The sequence below is a fragment of the Eulemur rufifrons genome, chromosome 4 (assembly GCF_041146395.1).
Source record: "Eulemur rufifrons isolate Redbay chromosome 4, OSU_ERuf_1, whole genome shotgun sequence".
Lineage (NCBI taxonomy): Eukaryota > Metazoa > Chordata > Mammalia > Primates > Lemuridae > Eulemur > Eulemur rufifrons.
In genome coordinates this window covers 74396590-74418641 of record NC_090986.1, presented here as the reverse complement: position 1 = coordinate 74418641, position 22052 = coordinate 74396590, and the positions used below count along the sequence as shown (strand labels likewise).

The 22052-nt window shown below is 40.2% G+C and overlaps 1 protein-coding gene across 1 annotated transcript in view; it reads left to right on the top strand.

Annotated features, from left to right (window-relative positions):
- The first annotated feature begins 383 nt into the window (after nucleotides 1-383).
- The window catches only part of FRY (FRY microtubule binding protein), a 398737-nt gene continuing 377068 nt past the window's right edge, over nucleotides 384-22052 (top strand). Inside the window, exon 1 of the mRNA XM_069467740.1 lies at nucleotides 384-566. The gene's annotated coding sequence lies outside the window, so the exon portion shown is untranslated. The remainder of the gene's footprint in view (nucleotides 567-22052) is intronic.

Here is a 22052-nt window from a genome sequence, read left to right as displayed (position 1 = left end):
ATAAGATTTCACACCAGAGCTGGCGAGGCCACTGCCCTCCGCGCGCAGGGCCCTAGAGATGTTTTCTCTTTTTCTTTTCTTTTTGGCCGTCTGTTCATCTCTGGGATGGCAGAGGAGGCAGAAGCCGCAGAGCTCATGAGAAGAGGCCCAGCGCGCGGTGCCTGCAGGAAGCCTCGCCCAGCCGGGGACCCCACCCTCCCGCGGCGACCCTGGAGAGGGCGCCAGGCAGCGCGCCCCCGGCGTGGGCGGAGCGCGACGGGCAGGGGCGGAGCCAGCGACTCCCACGGCCAATGGCAGCGGCGGCGCGTCCCGGGGGTCCGCGGCTCTCCGGCGCGCAGGGGGCGGGGCTGCGCTTGACAGTGGCGGTCGCCGGGCAGCCGAGCCCAGGCGCAGCGAGAGCAGCGCGGCTCGGGCAGCTCGAGCGGCGCAGGCGGCGGCGGCGCCGGATCCCGGCGGCTCCGCAGCTTGGCGCAGCGAAGTAGCCTCCGGCGGTGGCGACAACAGCGGCGGCGTCCGGGCGATGCTGCGGGTCTCGTCAGGCGCCTGTGTCCTGGCCTCTTCCTAAGGTACCAGCCCCGATCGCCCCCGCGCCCTGGGGACTCGCAGCGCCCCGGGGACTCGCAGCGCCCGGGAAGTGGCTCTGTGAAGCCGTCGCTCCCGGGGCCGGGTGGGGGGCCGGGGAGCGGGTGGGTGGGGCGGGCTGGGCGCTGTCTGGGCTGCCTTCCCTCTGAGGAAGAGGGTGGGGGCTGAGGGAAGCGGGATGGGGGGAGGAGGGCTGTCTCCGGGCAGCAGCTGACGGCATCCCCAGGCTCCATCCTCCGCCTGCCTCCAAGTGGTTTGAAAGACGTTTTGTTCCAGGAGAAAGTTTGATGCCCAGACTCGAGGAGCCGGAGTCAGTGGTCCCTCGGGCTCGCGCCTTTACGGAGAGGCAGCCCCCCCTACCGTGTGTGCCCGTGCTCGAGTATGGGCACATGGGAACTCAGGCCACTTTCTGACCCGAGCAGCATTTCTGACACAGGACCTTGCTCGAGAAAATCCCTCTGTGGGAATCCTCCTTGGGGAACGGGCTTTCTGGGGATTGCTTGAAAATAGCGCAGCAGGTTGTCAATGGCCCGATATTCTCTCGTAGAATGGGCTCTACCGATACCTGTGCAGTGAGAGCTTCAGAAATTTAGATCTACCTTACCTTTTAATTAAAGATCCCGGAACACCAATGTGTCCAAATTGCCGGTGATTGATTCTGTCAATATTTTACTATTTTCTTATTGCCACATGCTTTCGTTTGGCTTTCCCTGAGTGTTGGGAAGAGTGTGTGGAAGTCATGGCCCACCTCTTAGGGTGAGAGGTGGGAACAAAGAATACAAAACACGTCTATCCAGTTGAAGATAGGAGAAAGTTTCAAACTTCAAATCCTAATAGATTGGGTGGGAATTATTTGCTTTACGAAATGTCCTCTAATGCAGAGAAATGATGATTAAAGTTGAGTTTTTTACTAGATTGTAGAAACACATCTATTGTAACGTGGCTCAGGGTACAGGTAGTAACATGTAGATATCTAATAGTCTTGCAATTAGCAGATCTCAACAAATGTATGTTAAATTCTATTTAATTCTCATCTATCTGATTCCTTTCTGATCACACATGTGGATTCTCACATTTACTTTTTTCTTTTCTTATCCAGATACATTCACACTGTAAGACAACTTCATAATACCTTCAAAACACCTTAGTCAAGGTCATCTCGGTCTTGTCCATATGATTTACCCCCAGGCCAGAAAACATCGTATCTGTAAAAGCACTTACATCTAATGAAACTTCCTTAGTGGTGACACAACAGTGTCCATACATTGAACACATTCTATGTGCTAAACACATTACTAGGTGTCTTACATATATTTTTACTGACACAAAACATCTCCAAACATGTAAACTGCCTTCACCCTTTCAGATGAGTTGGCCCCAGAAGACAAGTAAACAAGTGTTTCCCTCACTGGCACTTAAGGAGCAGTCTCTACCCTCTCAGTCTTCCAAGTCTATTTTAGCTCTGCACATGGAAGTAAACCCTACCGGTTGGCGGAAACACATCTCCTGCAATGTTCACACTGGCACGAGCATCCTCCTGTACCAACTGTCAGAGAATTTCTGACACAGGCCAGCCTCCCTAAAATGACTGAAATGAAATCTCTGGGGAAAGTGGGATTAGTCCAGGGAATCCCTGAGTTCTCCACTGCTGACCAGACAGGAAATTAATGTGGGGCCCTAGAACAGGAAGCAGGCCTTCCTCATAGTGGGAAATGCCACATATATGGTGCAGCCTATTGTCAACACTATTGAAATATGTGTTCAACATATAGAAACCCTTTTATGTGTTATGGTGGTAGATGTGGCCACACACCTATTCCTGATTTGCTACTTACTTTTACATTAAGGCAGTTGTTGCTTGGCTGACAGGTATAAAAAATGGATGTCACGGTTGTAACACAGTACATTTTGAAGCTGTGCCTTAAAAAATTTGTCTTTTATAATCTACAACCATTGCCTTATAATTTCTCTTCCCTAGGGGCGTGTGTGTGTGTGTTCTCTTCTTTGGTATGATTTTCAGCTCTCTCTGGTTCCAAAATCACTTGCAGTACTAAGCTTAAAAAGAAATAAATGCATTTTTGAGCTGTGACCATATGCTGCCTGGAAACATGTCCTTATCATTGGCATTTTACACATGTTACTCTAGTGCTAAAATCTCAAAATCCTGTATGCATGCTTTGGGATTTCAGATGGACCCTCCTTTCTAATTATTTCGCTCCATCCTCCATAGCAGTGTTGAGGTCTGAGTTTAGAATATAGCCTCAGCATCTCCACTCTAGTATCTCTAAACTGCCAAAAACTGAAGTAGCACCAGTTAAAGTTGGGAAAGTAGAATATGAGGTTTGCTCATTGTCATACGCTTGTATTAGAATGGAAGATGTGTCAAAAACATGGTAGGGAATGAGTGAATGGACATCTTTAAATGACTAGTGATCTGAAAAACTATACCAAATCATTGAAATCATAGTTTGCCTAAAGTTGTGCATGTGCAAGTACCTCATAACTTAAAACTATTCAGAATCAACAAACTTCTCTGCATTCTGTTCTACTTCTAAAACTTCTCACTAACTAGCAATTCATCTTTATTTCTATATTTCATCAAATCTAAAATACCATCAGTTTTAAGGCATAGTATTATTTTTATGCTATACAAGAAGAAAGAGAAAATACTGCCAATTTTGTTGTGACACACCACTTGAATGACAGTCTTTCATGGCAATGCATGAATAGGTCACCCTAGTCTCTCATTGCAGGTCACACTAGTCTCCCATTGCTTTCAAGTTTCCTTCATCTCTTCCATGGGTTTTGGTACTTTTTCCTGACGATACCTTCGGTGGCATTGCTTGGAACAACCCATTTGCCTGAATCTCAGTAACAAACTATAACATAGCTTCATTAAGTTGTGTCTTTCTATCTTCAGTCTGGTAAAGCATTTGGATTTTTCTTTGCAAAGTAATATGGAAAACCAAACAAAGACAAATGTTTCCTTTAGTAATATAACATTTCTGCCTCACTGCTCTGTTTCGGTGTCTTCATGCACACACAGTAACGTATCCTTGCAGTGCCAAATCATAGTGTAATCTTTTTGAAACTATTTAAATGGCAATTAAACAGAACACTCAGAGTGCAAACAATGCCTATAACTCAGTAGAGGTGAAACAAAATGAATAGCTGTGACCAAGTTTATGTAAGTACAAGAATATTACAGTTGTGCCATGAATACTGCCAAGTTGTCAGCAATTTTAATATATAAATGTTAAGATATATCCTGATGTCAGGGTTGTTAAAATGTGGAAAAAATAACCTTGTCAATAAAATGTGTTAATCTGTGCTCACTTAGTCTCATGAACCCTAACCTGCCTGCCTTCTTTATGTATTCATCCACCCATTCATTCATACAGTCATTTATTTTGTTGGACTTCAAGCTCTAGCAGGGCAAGGACTTTTTCTGTCTTGTTCTCTACTATATGCCAACCACTTAGGACAGTTTGTGACACGTAGTAAATCTGTTCAGTATGTATCTGTAGAAGGAGCAAATGAATATACTCCCATGGAAGACATAAAGACACATCGAGTAGCTCACTACCCTCCTGCTGGTTAGAACACGTATTCCTAAAATTTTGACATTGACAGGAATGCCAAACATAGAAAAGGGGAACAGGCCAGCATTAAGTCCTTGACTAGATTTACAGAGTCCTATTCAAAATATTTGATGCCATTACAAAACTAGTTCGAGATAGAAGAAATTCCACTGTAGCTCTTACTGATCTTTGGCCACAGAGGGAACATGTAACAACTTACATCTTGGTCCCATTGTATGATCCAAAATCATTACTTACTTAAACTCTTCCAATTTCGCATACTTGTCCTATTGCATGTTTAACACATACCAGAATGAACAGGGAACTGTTTTTTCCTTCAGTAGGCCCCTCTGAAACAAACTCAGTGCTGGCGACCTTGCCTGGAGGTACCTCTCCAAGAAGACGTATATCTGCTTAAGTACCCTACCTTACAGTCTGTCTCTTTTTCAACCTCAGAAAGGGCCATCTTTACATTTGGACATGTTATTAAAAAAAAAAAAGACAAAAAAATAAAAAGAGAAAGACAGAAAGAAACCTTGCTGGGCAGTACGGATCTCCATCTGTCACGCCTCTGCTTCCTCACTGTTGCCTGCTCAAGCAGAGTGCACTTCTAGACCAAGGACGGGAAGCTAGGTGAAGAAGCCAATGGAAGGAATGGCAAGGTAACTACCTTAGCATTCCCGAGGATCTGTAGTGAGTTAACATTACGCAGATAACCCCATACTCTGACTGCAGCAGCCAGACCTGCAAAGACACACCCAGCTTCCAGTCAATGACATGTGGAACCCTTGTACACATATCTAACAAACTGAGGTCATGAGTGGATTTCAGTCTGTAAGCTCAGGACAGGAGAAATGATGTGGCAGAATGTCATTACTGCCTGTCCCCACGTACAGGTCAAGTAATGTGGCATGGTGGTAGGTGCTGTGAAGGGACATGAGAGAGAGCCCAGAGCTGGCTCTTTCATGTAGTAGAAAATAATTATTAATTAAATATTTTTGTTATATACTGAAGGAACTTACATATAATTTTTTTTTAAGTATTGTTAACATGAGCCAGACAAGGTAATGTAAATGTCAAAAAAAAAAAATTTAAATTTGTTTACTGAACACAGAGGGTGGGATGAAAGAAAGACAAAATAATCTGAGCTGCCAACTCTATAATTATGTGGGATGTTTTAATGATACCCAGGATTTGTTTTAATCAGGTATGGTAGGACATGCAGACACAGAAATGACTGTCGTGAAGGAAGAAATTTATTCTTCTCACAGTCCTCTAGAAGCAAGAGGCACAGCACATCATGAGGCATAGGGGGGCACAGCATGCCACGCAGGGGGGCCACGTGAGGAAGCACCAGCATCAGGCAGGAGGCAGGGCAGCGAGGGAAAACATGGGCAAGAGCCTTATTGTAGTTTCCATGGGAAGGAATGAGCAAGGCAGGATAAGCAGGTTTAGAATTGGCTCGTTTGAATAATTTCAGCAGACTCTGAATTATAAGGGCTGTCCCTAGTTGTCTGGGACCTGGCCCTGGGGTGACTAGGGAGGGGGATTAGTGGCCCAGAGTAGGAGAGCCCAGTAAAGGAGGTGGTGGGGCACGGGCTCTGGATTTGTTGGTTTGCATATGAAGGTGTGCTTGTAGGTGAGTCCTTTACTATCTCCAGACATTGGCTAACCCTGGGAGGGGAAGTCCTTCCAGGTCAGCAAGCCCCCAAGATGTCAAAACATCAGAACACAGAAAATAAAATTCATGGTTAATGCATGAGGATTTTTTTTTAAATGGTCAGCTAATGAATTAGTTCTCATGTACACATGGGGTATTCAGCCAAATGTGCAGAAACACCTAGTTCTGGGTCTGACACATGGTATTCACTCAGTAAACATTAATTAAATCTGAATCGTGGTGCCAGATGGTCCAACCATGCTAACACTCAGTCCTTGATGGATACTGTAGTCAGGTGTGCAGTGTTTATCTTGAGGAAAAGACAAAAATGAGAAACTATACATAACGTATCCCCAGGTGAAAGATAAACCACCCAGGATAAAAAGGAGGCAAAACACTGAAGTCTTTTAAAGCATTAGTGAACCCATAAACAAATACATCTTTAGTTGAAAGGTCTTAAAGTCTATAAGATAATTATATGTCTGGGGTAATTCCTTATTTAGTATGGATTTGGAATGTCAATAAAAACCAGGAAACATGAAGGTTACATGCAACCTTTAAGAGATATGTTTCTCAGAGTAAAATTAGAGTTTCAAAGTGAATTGTGTGCTTCAGATTTTGTTCTCAGTAGTAGGCTTCTAAATCTGAGTTACTCAAAACACCATGACACATACTTTTCTTCTGGACTATGTGTCAATATTAATCAGATGATAAAATGATATATTTACACACATATAGTAACGTTTACTTTTTTCAGAGTTATATGAAGGCAATTAACAGAATACGTGGTAGTGACATGTTTAAAATTCGCCTGTATTAACTCTATTGGAGGGTGACAGTGAGAGGGATGGATGTGGGGTTAGACTCAGGACATTACTTACAATGTTGAATGGCAGGAGTGCATGAAGGTGGGTGTGTTAGGGCTCCCTGCTAAGTAAATTAAATGACTTGTTGCTATGGTCAGCCTCATGACTTTTCTTTATGTAGTTGGTTAATGATTATAGTGCCTTTAAAGTCTGATGACTTTTCCTTAGAATCTTGGCCATGTACCAGAAGAAACAATAATGAAAATATAAACAGGGGATCTATAACAATCTAAGAAGGGTAATTCCTTCATAGTAACTCTAAGATTCCCCTCTGCTTACAACTACTTTCACCTTGTGGTTTTATACACATCTCCTTTTCATTGTGTAGGAGCTAATCTGTGCTGATGGAAACTGTATATGAATGTCTTGCTGGAGCACAGCTGCTCCTCCATTGTGTTTCCAAAATGTCATCATAACTGTTTAATTAAAGTGGCAGTGTTAGCCTAAACTGGCCAATGAAAGGATTTCTGCCTGGCTTATGTTGCTGAACTGAGTTTGATGTTGGTCAGGACAGCCCGTGGCTATATCAGGTGAAGCATATCTCTTAACCTAAGAGACCTTTTTCAATCCAGGCTTCCATGGCCTTTTAACAATTCCATACACAAATGAGGTCCGTGTAAGAAGGGAGTATTCAGTCAAATGAGATAGTATGCAGAAATACTCACAAGTTCTTGCCTTTCTGAAGCCTTTTCTTATATTGAAACTTATAAGTTCAACCTCATAATGGTCATGGGTCAGGGGGAGGGATCAGAGACAGCCTTCCTGGAGCTGTTCTAAGTATTTGCATTCTATTAATGTTTTGGCTGTAACCTTTATGAATTTGAATTGTGCTCATTTGGAGATGGGGTGGGAAGAGCCATACCTTGCTTATCTTTTTAGTCCTAAAACCTAGCAAAGTGCCTGCAAATGGTAGGAGCTTAATAAATGTTGGTTGAATTAAAAAAATATTGGTTGACTGGTTGACACAGGAATTCCCACCCTTTTTTGGTGCAAGAATTTCTATTTATTATGAATAAAAGTCCTCACAAAATACTTTATAATCTGTGAGTTAAATCATCTAGAAAGAAGAAACAAGAACATCAAAACTGCTTTTTAAAATACAAATTGAAGTCATGAAGGTAAACTTGCCTTAACAGATTAAAAAAGCTAATACAAGTAACCATTACTAAAATTCTGTGATGTTTGATTGAAAACTTGACAGATTAAAGATAATAGTATAGAAATTCCATATTTTGATTATTTAGATTATTTAGTGAACTTAATTTAAAACATACAAATGAGCGACAAAGCCTTGAAGAAAGGATAATTTACTCAGTGAAGCTTGCTAGAACAATGGAATAACAGTTTGAAGAAGAGGAAATAAGAAAAATAATAACATATTTTGGTCATAACCAAATAGTACAATAAGTTTCAAATAGGCCATAGTGTTAAATGTTGGGGGAGGTGGGGGAGAAAGAATAAAAGAAAGAAAGCAATGTATTTATCCAAAGTATGAAGGCAATTAAGATTTTTCTGAATATTCATGGCATCTTACAAAAGAAAGATGGATTGGAATAAAGAAAACTCAGAAGTAATGAGATATAATAAAGTAATTCTAAAAGGCACAGTGACAAAATGAGGAAGTACCTTGGTGATGAAAACTTATCTAAGCTATGTAAGGAATTGATGTGAATATAGGCTGTGTGGTGTGAGCACTCAGGCTCTAGTCCATGGTGATTGAGGGAGATCAGTAGACATTTGGGACATGGAAATGCAAATGTTAGATCACTACATGATAGGTCCAGATGACAAAACATACATATTAATACTAATTGCCACCCCTTGCAGGTGTAGCTTGTGCTTTGACAATAATCAAAAGTGATTGGGAAAGTTGGAATTCTGTGTCCACTGATTTTTTCATTTGTCAAACTAGTTAAACAAAAATAACATCTTTGAACCACCGCTAAAGAAGGTAAATTGTAGGGACTTTATTCAGATACCACTTGAGGCAGAATTAACTATCAGGATTTTCTTCTTTTACTTTGATGTCTTTCCAGACAGTAGAAACAAATCCAACAAAAGACTTTAGTTTGGACACTCACCAATGCTAGTGGCACATTAGACGGTGTTTCTACTTTAGTCATATCTCTTAAAAAGACACTTACCTAAAACAGTATTGACGCTTTTGAAATTTGATCTCAATCCCGAGAAATTTTCACTTCAGCATTGTTTTTCTTCTGTGGGAGCTGGAGGTGAAAACTCTGTCTCTGTGAGTACCACATGGAAATGGAGAATGGCTTTCCTGACCATCAGAATTATCATGATAGGGGCTGTAAGTCCATGGAGACATGGTTATCTTTCATTGGGTATGTTTTTGGAATAAAAAGATCTTTGACTCTGACTGAGCTGGACTTCCTACCCCTCATCCACAGAATGAGGAGAGAATCAGTGACTGTTGAAGGCTGTGTGGTTGGTATCCCTTTGAGGACTTTACCTTCTCTCCTTATATCATTCAATCCCCCACAATATCCCCCTGTGCGCTAGACCCTGTTTACTGTCTCTATTTCACAGATTAGGAAACTGAAGAACAGAGAGGTTAAATATTTTTCCCAAAGTCACTCTGATAGCCAGTGAAGAAGCTGGCAGAAGAACCCAGAGTATCCTCAGAATTATGCATTAAAGCACCACATTATATGCTCGTGGTTTGTGCTCTGCATCTCTCCGCCTTACCTGCCTTGTCTGTAAAATGGGGCGGTTCATTTCTACCAGGCAGGTTTCTTATGAGTTTACAAGATAATCTGTATAAAGTATCTAGCACACTGTGATACAGTTGTTATTGCTGCTTTTGAAAATGAATGTAATGTAACAGTCTGGTGAAAGCTGCAGATATTTTTCTTCTCTTAGACTTAGCACAGCCATGTCCATTGCACAGCCGTCCTACCTTAGCTGTTCACTGTCACACATCTGCAGGAGCTTTCTTACTGACCTCTGTAAGTTCAGTCTAGAACCATGTCTTCTCCAGCAAGATCTGTCTTTTCTTCCTTACATGGAGGGACTAGATGAGTGGGAAGCAGAAGTGGAAAAGGAAGCATTTAAAAAGGGAAGGGGGCAGAGTGCAGAGCGACTTTATTCTCTGCAGGAGGTTGCACCCACTCAGCAGAACAGTGGAATTAAATCCACCAAAAGTAGAACATGTGGAGAATTTCCACTCAATACGCTGGTGCCAAGATTGAGGAACTATCATTATTTGCTATCTTTTGAGTACTGGGTATTTGCTATCTTTTGAGTATCTTCTCCAGTAAGAAGAAAACCATAGGCAACCTCTAGTTTACTGTTGAGGCACTGACTACATAGAAAAAAGTGTATTTAATTACAGGCTCTGCAAGATCTCAAGTAGTTAGAAGATCTTATACATTCTTGCAAATATACTGTAGCCAGTGAAGCCTACATTGTATTCTCCTGACCTTTCCTTAAAGAGATCCTGGGGCAGCCACTAGTTTTTAGAAAACAGTTATCAAACTGCTTTTTTTATTCTCAGAGGTCCAACACTATGGGTATGTGACATCTGATTAACACATTTTTAAATACATTTTAAAATACATTTTTAATGTCCATACATTTTAAAATATATTTCTACTTTGCAAGAAATATGTGTTCTATGTCAAAAATTCAAAGATTTAGATAAGCAAATAGAAGAAAATAAAAAACATCCATAATCCCACCTCCTAAATATAATCATTATTTGCATTTTTGAATATTTCTTCCCAGATTTCTTTTTTTCACATATAGATATATTGTTTACAAAAACAGAATCATCTAATATACTGTTTTTATAAGCTGCATTTTTTGCATAGGACAATTTGTACCAAATATATTTCCATGATAGGCAATCATTACCTAGATTTTTAGACAGACGGAAGTCATCAGACCTTGGTTCTTGTGTTTTGAGACACTGGAAAAGCATCTACCCAGCTCCAAGGCTCAGGACTTTATCCTTTTCTACATATGACATACTCCCTGCCCCATGGAGTTTTCAAGTCACCAAAGCTTGGTTTCACCTGCTAAGTGAGAGCTTTACATCTGGACTCCTGCTTCTGCTCAATATTCTTGTCATTATGCACATCCCACTATTTTCATAACCTACAAGGGGTCTCAGTTATCCTGGTGGTTCTGACATGGAAGTGCAAATGAGTTTTTTCTGCCTTGCATCTTCTGGTAGATGAATGTCAGGAGATACACAACCCTGCCAACTGGCCTCTTAAAACCAAGCCCATCTGCCCATAAAAACTGCCATTCGTAATGCTGACACCCTCCACATCTTATAATTTCCATTTCTACAGCTGGCTCTCAATTATTGCTTCTCCTGGGAGCCAAGATGCCAAAGATAATTGAAACCCATAGATAATAACCAAACTTCATGATAGTTTAAATCTCCCCATCAATATTTCAACTGGAGCCACTCACAAATGAACTGATTTGAGTTTCTTCCCCCTCTGCTCCTTTTATTTCCCCCTGATCAGCCCCTGATTCAGAGCCTAATGAGCAATTCAGTAGCCAAAATTGGGTTGCCAGAGAAACAAGCAGACCAGCCTCTGAAACCTCCATGTCAGTCTCTGAAACCTCCACGACTGCACTGAGAGTGAGGAATACGCAGTAAGGTGTTTGATACCAATACAGTCAGACACTATTCCTTCTTGGCTATTTATCCAACTATATTGCTCAAGAACACATATCTTGCTTTTGTGCTATCAAGTTTCTCCAAAAGCCCATGAAAGCTCTTCAAACATATTTCAACTAATTAAGGTTCTTTTTGTTTCTACAGTACCCTGAGCTCCTCTTTCTTCACTCTGCCTCCATCCTATCCCCAACATTCTGCAAAAACAATAAATGCATACACACGTATAATGTGTGTATATAATACATATACATATATAAAATACACACATATACACATTTTTATATAAAAGTCATCATTCTCTAGCCATATATATACGTATATATATATATGGCTAGAGATAGGGTCTTGCTCTGTTGCCCAGACTCGAGTACAGTGGCATCGTCATAGCTCACTACTAGCCTCCAGTATTTTTATTCTCTTGCCTTCCCTACTGTGCAGCACTGAGCCTTGAACCAACTCACCAGCCACCACCTGTGCCCAGGCCGGGCCAGCCCCTTTTCCTCCCTGGCCAGCATGGGGCATCTGCTTCACCTCTTTAGCCCTCTCTCCACCCTTCACTTCCTCCCCCACCTTGAAGTCTTGGTTGCCACACCCACTCTTCTTTCAACATTTCCATTTCTCTCCCCACAGCCCCCCTCACTTGTATATGATGCCTTTTCCTATTCCCCCGATATTTTTGTCCCCTCAGTGACAACATAGGATGTATCTGAAAGAACACACTTTAAGGCCATCATGGCCTTTTCTGTGACCATCACAACTTTTAAAAGTTTCCTTACAGCACTACCTGTCTATAGAGGTTTTTTTTTTGGTTGGTATTTTTTTGTTTGTTTGTTTTGTTTTGTTGTTTGTTTTTCCCCCTTGAAGTCATTCTTTGCTTTGGCTTTCAAGGCGCTCTTGCAGCTAATTGGGTTGTAACTCTAAGAAAGGGTTTACTGCCCTCTGGTTACATCATAGATACTGAGAAGGACCATTTTGATGTGGGCAATGCAAAGCACTTATTTCTGAACATGTTCTCCCCATCTTTGCTTTATAAGTGGCTTGTTCTTCAGCGGTAGTGGTGATTCGGGTCCTGTGGGACTGCTCCAGTCTATTTGAATAAGCTATCAATAACATTAAAAGCTTTCCCAGACACTGACGTTTGCCAGCACTTACAGGCTAGTGCAAATTGGATGAGTGCCTTTTTGGTGTTTTCAGTTTCTCCTCAGTGTTTGTTAAACATTTGAGGTATTTATCAGAAATGTCAATTGGACACAAGCACATTGTAATATTCACTTTTAATTGTATTTTTTACTGAAACCATAGAACTTGATTTCTTGTTGAACTGTGTCCCTAGTACCGGAAAGGAATACTGGAAGTGTTGAAAAGAAATTATTTGAATTACCCACATTTAGTAGAAGACAGTCAGAGCTGGCACAGCCCCCTGAGCTTCCAGCCAGGGTTGAATGCTGAAGGCTGTTGATTAGGAGTCAGAGAGAGGAAGAGCCCAGAATCTGTGCCATCCTCTCACTGACACCCAACAAAGTGCCCCAGGCCCACTAACCCAGCGAGGGACTGATGCCAGCTGGACCCTGGACTGGGAAACAAGAAATACAATTCAAAGCTAACAAGGGCCTGGGGGAAATGGCCATAGCACTATTGATTTTATCTGGGTCCTGGTTGAGATTCAAGACATCAATGATTTCTCCCTTGAAATCTTTGTGAAACATGGGCAAAAATGTGTGTGCTCTTTTATTTTCCTTTCTTTTCTTTCCTTCCTTCCCATCTGTCCTTCCTTTTCTTTCCTTTGAAGGAAATCTGTATTTTTGATCAGTTCTCAAAGAAATCCACAACTAAAAGTGTTTAAGAACCACAATTCTAGATATTTTCCCCTTTAAAATATCCTCTTCTTTGCTGATGATAAGCACGTTTTATTCCAGTTGCTCCTGGAAGGGAGGAACTTTGATGTGGCTCCCGCAACCCCCAAGTTTAGATACTGGGGGAGATAAAACATTTTGAGCCCAAACCTTTTAATTTCCTCAGCACTTAGTGAATCCAAGAAATCACAAAATTAGAGGGAGGATGCTCTGGTGAGGCTGAACAGCATGGAGGGTGATACTGTCATGCCCAGCATGGTCTGAAGGCTGCGGGAAGATGCTGAACTGTGGGGCTCCATCTAACTTTTATTAACAAATCTTTATTATTTTGGCTCCAGTGGGCACAAATTCCTACAGCTTTGATTATGGTTCTGAATAGCTATAGTTCCAAATATACCTTCATTATTCTAAAATTCTAAAATATACCCTATGGATACAGCCATTTTTAAAATATATATTCTTTTGGATCATAAATGCAATGAGAATTTATTGCATTTATTTTGTTTTCCACTCAGGACATAAATTCCTCAAGAGCACTGACATTGGTCTATGGAAAGAGTCTGTGCTTAAATGACATAAATAAACTAAACAGAATCTCCTTTTTAAAAGTGATTGGCCTGCAATAATATGAATCAAAAGGAAATCAAATCATAATCAAGTCCTGTTTCATATGCAATTAGGTTTTGAGAGTTTGAGTATTGTCACATGCTGTTTATGATGAATTGACCCAATAAACATACAGGAAAAGTTTCTGGATTTTTGTGGATAGATTTATTTATTTTCAAAACTTTGCAAGGTGGTCTCCATTTTACTTAAACACACATTAAACACAACATGCTTCACTAAGAGAAGATCTTCATCGAAGATTAACCAACCAAAGCCAAAGAAAGTGAGGAGTGACTGCTGTTAATTAAATTATCCTGCAGGTGATCCTAAAACATTACTACTTAAGTGCCAAATAGATTCTTATGTTTACAAATAGAGCACTTTCTTTGGCATCAGCAGTAGCTTAGTGTATTGTTTGGAGAGTTTATGCTTTTTTAAAAAAAAAAAAAAAAACCAGACCACATTTTTTTTTTTTTAATTCTGTCATGTACCATTTCTCAAGTACAATAAAGCCTCATCTATCCATTATGATAGGGGAACATGTTCCACATACGTTAGTTTTTCACATGGCTTAAGTTCCAATTTTGGGGGAATCTTTCTAAAATGAAGACATGCTCCTCTGTCTACTGAAGCAAATGCTGAAGTGAACTTTCTCGTTTTTGGTTGGTTTGTGCCATCTGTGTGAACATGGCAATGTGCCCTCTGGGGCTGTAAACCTATGTATGCGGAACCATTTGTCCATTAAGCGAAGCTTCCCAGATGTGTGTGCTTTCTTACTTATTCTCTCTGATTTTTATAGACCTGTGTCCTCCACAGATTGTCATGGTTACTTTTTATACCTGCCACAGTATCCTTTAATGTACAGCTGTTTCCTACAGTTAACCTGGGTGGCTCTGCACCTCTCCAGAGAACTTTAAAAAGGCTACACTTTAAAAAAAATGGGAAAAGATTTAGGATTGACAACATTGAATCAGGATAATGACACTGGTTTTAATTCTTCTCAAAATGTTAAAGGATAGCTTCTGGTTCATTATAATGAAATTGGTACATTTCTAAAATATATCTTACAATTTGTAAGTTTGTACCCTTTAACTGTAAGTGCCTAATCCGTTATACAGCTCTACTTGAGGTCAGTCTATTAGTTGTACCTTGTCCAAAAATCTTGGCTTAATTTATGTTGCATATTGTATATTGTAAATAACATGAGTGACAAAATAATGCAATTAATAAAATCCCAAATGGATATAAAATGGGAGTTTTAATGAGCTCACATCACTCTGCATGTAAATGTAACTTTCAGTAAGCAGAGAAAGATTTAGATATATTTAGAATTACATGTTTCCCAGGTATAAGGAACTGGCCACACACTAAAGATGAGGACTTGGTTTATATGCTAATATAGATACGAATATCTACAGAAATAATCTTGCATAGTGTATGCTTAACAATCTGAAAAAAATTATTTTATTTATTTTTGATTAACTTATCCTTTCATGGAATGAAGAAAATATCTTCATATTTTATTACACCTCTTACAATTTTATTTCATAATGCTCTTTTCAGCATTGCAAGTAGATACATTTTAGTGTATAAGAAATTAAACATCTACAGTGTGCTTGCCTAAAACTTCTGTGTAGTTGTGGTGGCAGTAGCTAGAAATAACTAATTTGATGCTATGTGGTTAGGTGAAAACATGTTTCAGTTATGTAGAAAAGTCTGGTTACTACAGCACCCTCCACCTTTGTCCAAGAGAAGCATTTCTTTATTTCTTCTTTTTTTAGTTCCAGACTAGAGTTGTTCATAGTCTTTTTGTGTTTTTTCCTCTGTGAATGTCTATCACTTGGAGATATGGCAGTTGTTCAACAAAATTGATTACTCTGCAGGTTTAAACCAGATAATTTAGGTCCCCAAGCCATTCTGGACAGAAATATTTAGTTGCTTTTCTATACTAATCAAGTTCACAGGACAGTTTACTATCATCCTTTTCCTTTTTAGGTTTATTTATAGAACAAAATTTGTATTTTCCTCTGAAATTATCAGTCCATTAGATCATACATCAACCAATGGTTTATAAGTTCCATTTCCCTGATGTTTACCAAAGTAGCACTTCTACCCACCTCCCTTGCTTTACAACAAAGCGTCCTGGGGTTTACTGTGCAAAATCTCTGCCCATTTGGACCCAACTTTAAGATTGGGTGAGGAGAGGCAGACCCTCCAGACAGTGGCCACCAGCACAAGCATTTGATTTGGGGGCCGACTTGGAAGGCAGCTGAGCAATATGGATGCGGCACTGTTCCCGACTCCCCACCCTTCTCTAGAGTTAGGCCCTCGCAATGATGAGGTCTGGTGAACCGCAGTGAAGAGGGAGGAGATCACGCTGCCAGGCAGTAGAACCAGCATCAGACAATTCCAGGCCTTTGCTCACATGCCTGATAACTAATCTCAACCCCAGCAGCTTGACCAGGACCTGGTACATAGTAGGAGCTTTGTTTTCTTATCTATAAAATGGAGATTATGATGCCTACTTCATGGTTTTTTTGTAAGGGGTAAACAAGAGAATATATAAAGTGCCCAGAGCTGTGCTTAACACATAGTTGGCTCTTGTTATAAAAATAAAGCCAGAAGCTCATAACTAATTTAGCTATCTCTTATCCAAGGCAATCTGGTCTCTCAGTTGGGGATGGTGATGGAAGGAGAGTGGAGGCCTTGGCTTTATTATTTTTAAGTTGTCTCTGAACTGAATGCTTTCAAGTGCCTTGGGTCTGATTGTTTTTAAAACAAATGTCATTCAGAAAAAGTTGAAAACAACAGCATAGATTCCAACAATAAAGCAGTTCAAAAATCTCTCTAGCGTGTATGAGAAGCTGGCTTCCCTTGTGGACCCACTGCCGCAGCTTCCCCTGGGAGAGCAGGCCACTTCTTCCCTTTGGGGGCTGAATGGAAAATCACGAGGCTCTGGGTTTGCAAGTGAGAGCCTTGTCACAGTGCCACTTAGCTGGTCCAGGTGGGAGCCTGAGTAATCTAGATAAGCCATTTAGATGAAGTAAAAAATCAATAGGTCAGCAAGACCCATACCCAGAGCTAGAGTGACATGAATCCTCCGGTGTCATTACTGTTAGCCAGAGAAGAGCAGTCAGAGAACACCACTCTGTCTGCCCTACTGATGGGGGATGGTAATTTCATCACATGTGACTTTTGATTATAATACATTAATGAGATCTGCAGTGAGGGGGAAACGAACCTCAGAATGATTTTGGGGAGTGTGTCTGTGTTTAAGTGGCATCCTAATGATTCATAAATTACCCACGGAAGATGCTATAATCAGCTAGACCATGCTGGCTTATCAACATCAGGGCCATGTATTGTGTTTCTGCATTTCTAATTTGCTTACCTGGAAACTTGTATCATTAAACTAAAAGGCATCCATATTTTGTGTCTTTGGAGGAAAAAAAGGAAAGAGTAATGATACTTTAGAAAATGATCTGACTTGACTTTACCCAGGAAATGATCTTTTCTCACTAATTTTTCATTCCAGCCTAAAATAGCTATGCCCATGACTCTATAATTAGAAATATAATATTCAAATCCAGGCACTAGGAAAAATGTGAGACTCATTTTGTCTACCCCTACATGTGCTATATTTGTTTGGTTTATTGTCTTCTTGCTCAATGAAGGAAATTTATTTAAATATGAGTGTCAGAAAAATAAAATTAAATGGTTTACACAATTTACCATTTGGGGTATATTTCATTTTTATGCTAGTTAATTGTGTTTTAGGACATCAGACACAGGAAACGTTTTTGTGTAGTATTACATAGTAATTTTTTAGCCCACAGAAGTATTGTATTTTGAACTCATATGACAAATAAATACTTCTACCCTTAATGTCTGAAGGGAGACTACTCAGTGTGATTTCCTGTGCATAAAAGTGTGTCTCACACCACTCAAAACATGAAGATTAAAAGGCCTTGTAGTGCTATAAAGTTGGTTTTGTGTTTATATCAACATCAAATCCTAAGGTTTTAGAAATTAACTGCTCCAAAATAACATAGTGTTTACTAAAAATAATTTTTAAAACCTATATAATCTTTATAATATAAAGCCTTATGATCTCTTACAAATAATCTTTACTAGACATTTTCCCATAAGCAGATTGTGGCCTGGTGCTTGGACTTGATATTACAGTATTGCAGACAATGTTTTCTAAGACTCTACAATGGATCAGAAAGAATTTTTATGCTGATATATAATTCTAGAAAAGTGTGAGGTTCCATGGACCTCAAGGCTACACTCTCAGAACTCACTCCCATCCTAGAATCCACTCACCTCTCCACTAGCACACACCAGCTAGGCCCCAAAATCAGCCAGGGATGTGCCCTTGCCTAAGAGTGGCATCATAAAGGCAGGTAGAAATGATGCAAGAAAAGTGCAAGACAAAACTCCAGCCCTTGAATAACTCAAGGCCATTGAAGACAGAAGTTGAACTTGCAAGAAACAATGAATGAACAAACAAGATTATATAAAATTAAGTACTCAGTTGCATGGAATGCAAAGTTGTTTCCATGTTCTTAGGAATGGATTTAAGCAGGGCTGATTTTGTTACAAATAAAGAAAATCAAGCTCTACAGTTCTCTGTGGTAGCACAGAACTTCCCTGGTGGGTTAGATATATTAATATATTGATATGATGGCAAGACTGGAGCTTGGTACTTCTTAGTATTCATTCATGATTTTAATGGCTGCAGCACATGACCCCTAGGGTGGACATTCCTGAACCACCCTAAATTGTGTACTTGACACTATGGTGGTTTAGAAAAGGCTATTTGATATCAGCCGAGAAGCTGCACTTCATCTTAGGTGAAGCCAAGTAGCCTGTATAGAAATGGGTGGCCTCGTCACAAAAAACTACATGATAAACAAATGTTGGTCTATAATCCTCCCAGTAGTGGTGTAGGGAGGAGAGAAACCCTTCCAAGAAAAATTTCTTGCTGATTTCAGCTTTTCTTAACTCTGAAATTAAAAGTGTAAATGTGCCTGAATCAGATTTAATTGTATCAGATATCCATATCCACATGATTGGGAGCAAAAATATGATTATGCAAGGAGAAATGTGTATCAGAGCACTCTCGAGAATGTGTTACCACTACCTACCTTAGTTTAGCAATACCTTAGTTCAGAAAACGTTCATCTTAAAATCTCTCTGACTAAGAGAGATCCCAAGTGACCAGTGGGATGCACTGTCAGTGGCGACCAGGAGAAACCAGTGTGGACTAATTGCACTAAATGGTTTTAGTTACTTTAGTGTCTGTAGTAAGTCTCCCAACTTCACCTGCAGTCATTTCATGATCGTGAATTCCTTGCCAAAGCACACAATGAAATGATGTGAGGAATCTGGTTTCTTGCTTGAATTCACCTTTTTTCCTTATCTAAATACTTTTCAGTGAGGACAATAACTTAACACATTGAGTTCAGTGTAAACAGGAAATCTGGCAGCCATAACTGTACTAAGAACTAACTTTGCAAAGCCAAGTTTTAATGAGAAATTTGCAAAATAATTCATCAGGAGGCTATTGTCCCTAGAAAATGAGGCAGGTGCACCCCACACTGACGTGTTATCTCTTTTGGCTCCTGAGGGCATAGTGTTTTATGGGCTGATTGTCCTCTGTCCTCATGACCAGTAAGCTTCTCTTACTGGTGACCCACCAATAAGAGAGCGACCCAGAGTTTCCAGGATCAAAGAAAGAAGTGAATTATGGAACTCACTTCATCTAGTCTTGCAAAACTGCAGGTCATGAACCATTCATGACCCAACAGTGGATCAGAAAATCAATTTAGTGAGTCAAGGCTGCTATTTCTAAAAAGTTAAACTAGACGAAAAATATCAAAGTGCATCATGTGTTGTAAGGTTAGATATTTTGCAAAAAAATATGTACATGTAAATTTGTGTATACCTATGTAGGTGGAGAATTATGATATAATATGTATTTCTTACTATGGATCTTGGTTACAGAAGTGTGAAAGCCATTATTTTATTTATTTTTTTTGAAATATGGAAAGACAATATTTTTCCAATTTTAGATATAATGATACAAGAGAGTGTATTTCTTTATGCATAGGACAAATAACACCCCTGGGGGAATAATGAATTGATTTAAAGTGGCTGTATTCAGACAAAATAAATGAATGTGCTTAGATATATAGCCCCTCAAAAATACAACATTAAGCATAAACTGTTTGATATTTTACACTATAGGCTTAAGTATCCTGAAATTTCAAAGTTCAAAATGTCAAAGTTCAAAATTTCAAAATTACAGTATTTATAACTGTATTTTTTTTATACACTGTTAAGGTATAGACAAGTCCATTATGATAACCCAAATAATTTGAATATTTAAACATTTTAAAATCACATGTTAAAATTTAGAATCTTGACAATAAAAAGAAAAAATAAAATCTAATAAAAAAGGTACAAAGGAAGTCTACAGGTTCTCCCAAGCAGCAAAGAACACAATTGGGCTATTTTAAGGCTGCCACCAATATGTTTTTCCCTATATTGTCATAGAAATTCCATAAAGCCCTGTTACTTTTGGTATTTGTGTAGTTTTCTTCACCTTCCACAGTGGGACATTTATTTGTTTTGTTTTTGGTGGGGCTGGGAACATTTTACTTTAAAGACTTATTATTTTTACTTAAAATACGCAAAACAATGAGGCAACATAGTTAGGAACACACACTCTGGAGCCAGACTGCTTGGATTATGTGAGCTGGAGCTAGCTATCCCGTCAATGCCTCAGTTTCCTCACTCAAAAAATAGGTAAAAGATCACTGTCTATGTTAATGAGGATTAAATACTTATAAAGTCTGGCACACAGGAATTGCTCTCTGAGTGTTTGCCATTGTCATGGTGCCTACTGAGCCTTCATTTCTTCAACAAACATTCCCTGAGCTCCCAGAAGATCAGACACTGGACAAGGGATAAAAAAGCAGCCTCTGGTATCCCAAGAGTACACTGGGCAAATCAAATTTCTGGACAGATGAATAGAAGCAGTGATGTGGAAAAGTTAACAGTCCATCTGGTGATGAGGGCAGGGTGTGCTGAGATGGACAGTGGGGGTTAAAATCAGCTTCTCTAGTGCTATTTGATCAGTTGAAACAAAGTCCAGATGTTGACATTTATTTTGGATTTTGCCCTCAGCAGTGCAGCCTAATTCTTGGCCTTTTCCTTCCTTTCCATAGTCTTGTTTTTCTTAAAGAGGTCAGCCTTAATGGTGCCGTTGAAGAGCCGGGGTTGTGATGGAGATGTAGCTGATCGCATAGGACTTCACTTGGCAGGTGTGCTTCTCTCAGCACTGATCCATAGGCCAATCACATGCCTCCAGTTGACTGGCCTACCTATTGGGGACAGAAAGAATTACTGCTCTAGCTTGCACACTTCCGTTCTGCCCCTTCCCAAGCCAACTGCTGCACTCATGCAATGCTCCAAACATTCTGTAAGTCATACTGGATATATGGCACAAATCCCCTAAAGTACATTTCACCAGTGAAAATGTACAGTTCTGATTTCCCAGTAATTTACCACAGTGTGTATTTACTAACAAAGTCCATATTATGAAATGCAAGTTGTGCATTGAGAGCCAGGGTTGGGAGTAAAGGAGCCCTTTCAGAGAAGTGGCAGAAGTCTCACTTGTTATCACTTGGTAAGCCCCAACTAGGAGCATCCAAATATGAATCAGATACCCAAGGAGCTCATGGTTGGGTAGGGGAGACATATGTGGCTACAAATGTTACAAGCACAATAGTGGAATCATAAACAGGTTTCACTGGTGGGTCAAGGGAGGGAGTGGTCAGTTATGCTTGGGGTGGGGAGGTGCTATTAGAGATTCCTTATGAGGTAGTTACCACAGCAAGCAGCAGCACATATCAACTGAGGACCTACTGCACGTGGGACGTGGCACCCAGGGGCTGTATCACACGCCAAGATGGAACAGTAGATAGGTAGACCAGGAAGCCCACGTAGCTACATCTGGTCCAGCACTGTACAACAGACCCTCTCTGAGCTGAGGTCATATTCCAGCCATCAGCATACAAATATTCGTGTTATTTCTATTTCTATAGGGATGCTTTAGAAGTTACTCCCCTCACGACCAAAATTGAGAGTGTTTATCTAATATAAACTGTGCAGGAGGTGCTGGAGTAAGCAAGTGAAAAGTAAATCCCAACCCAAAAGGCCAACGTCACCAGCAAAGGA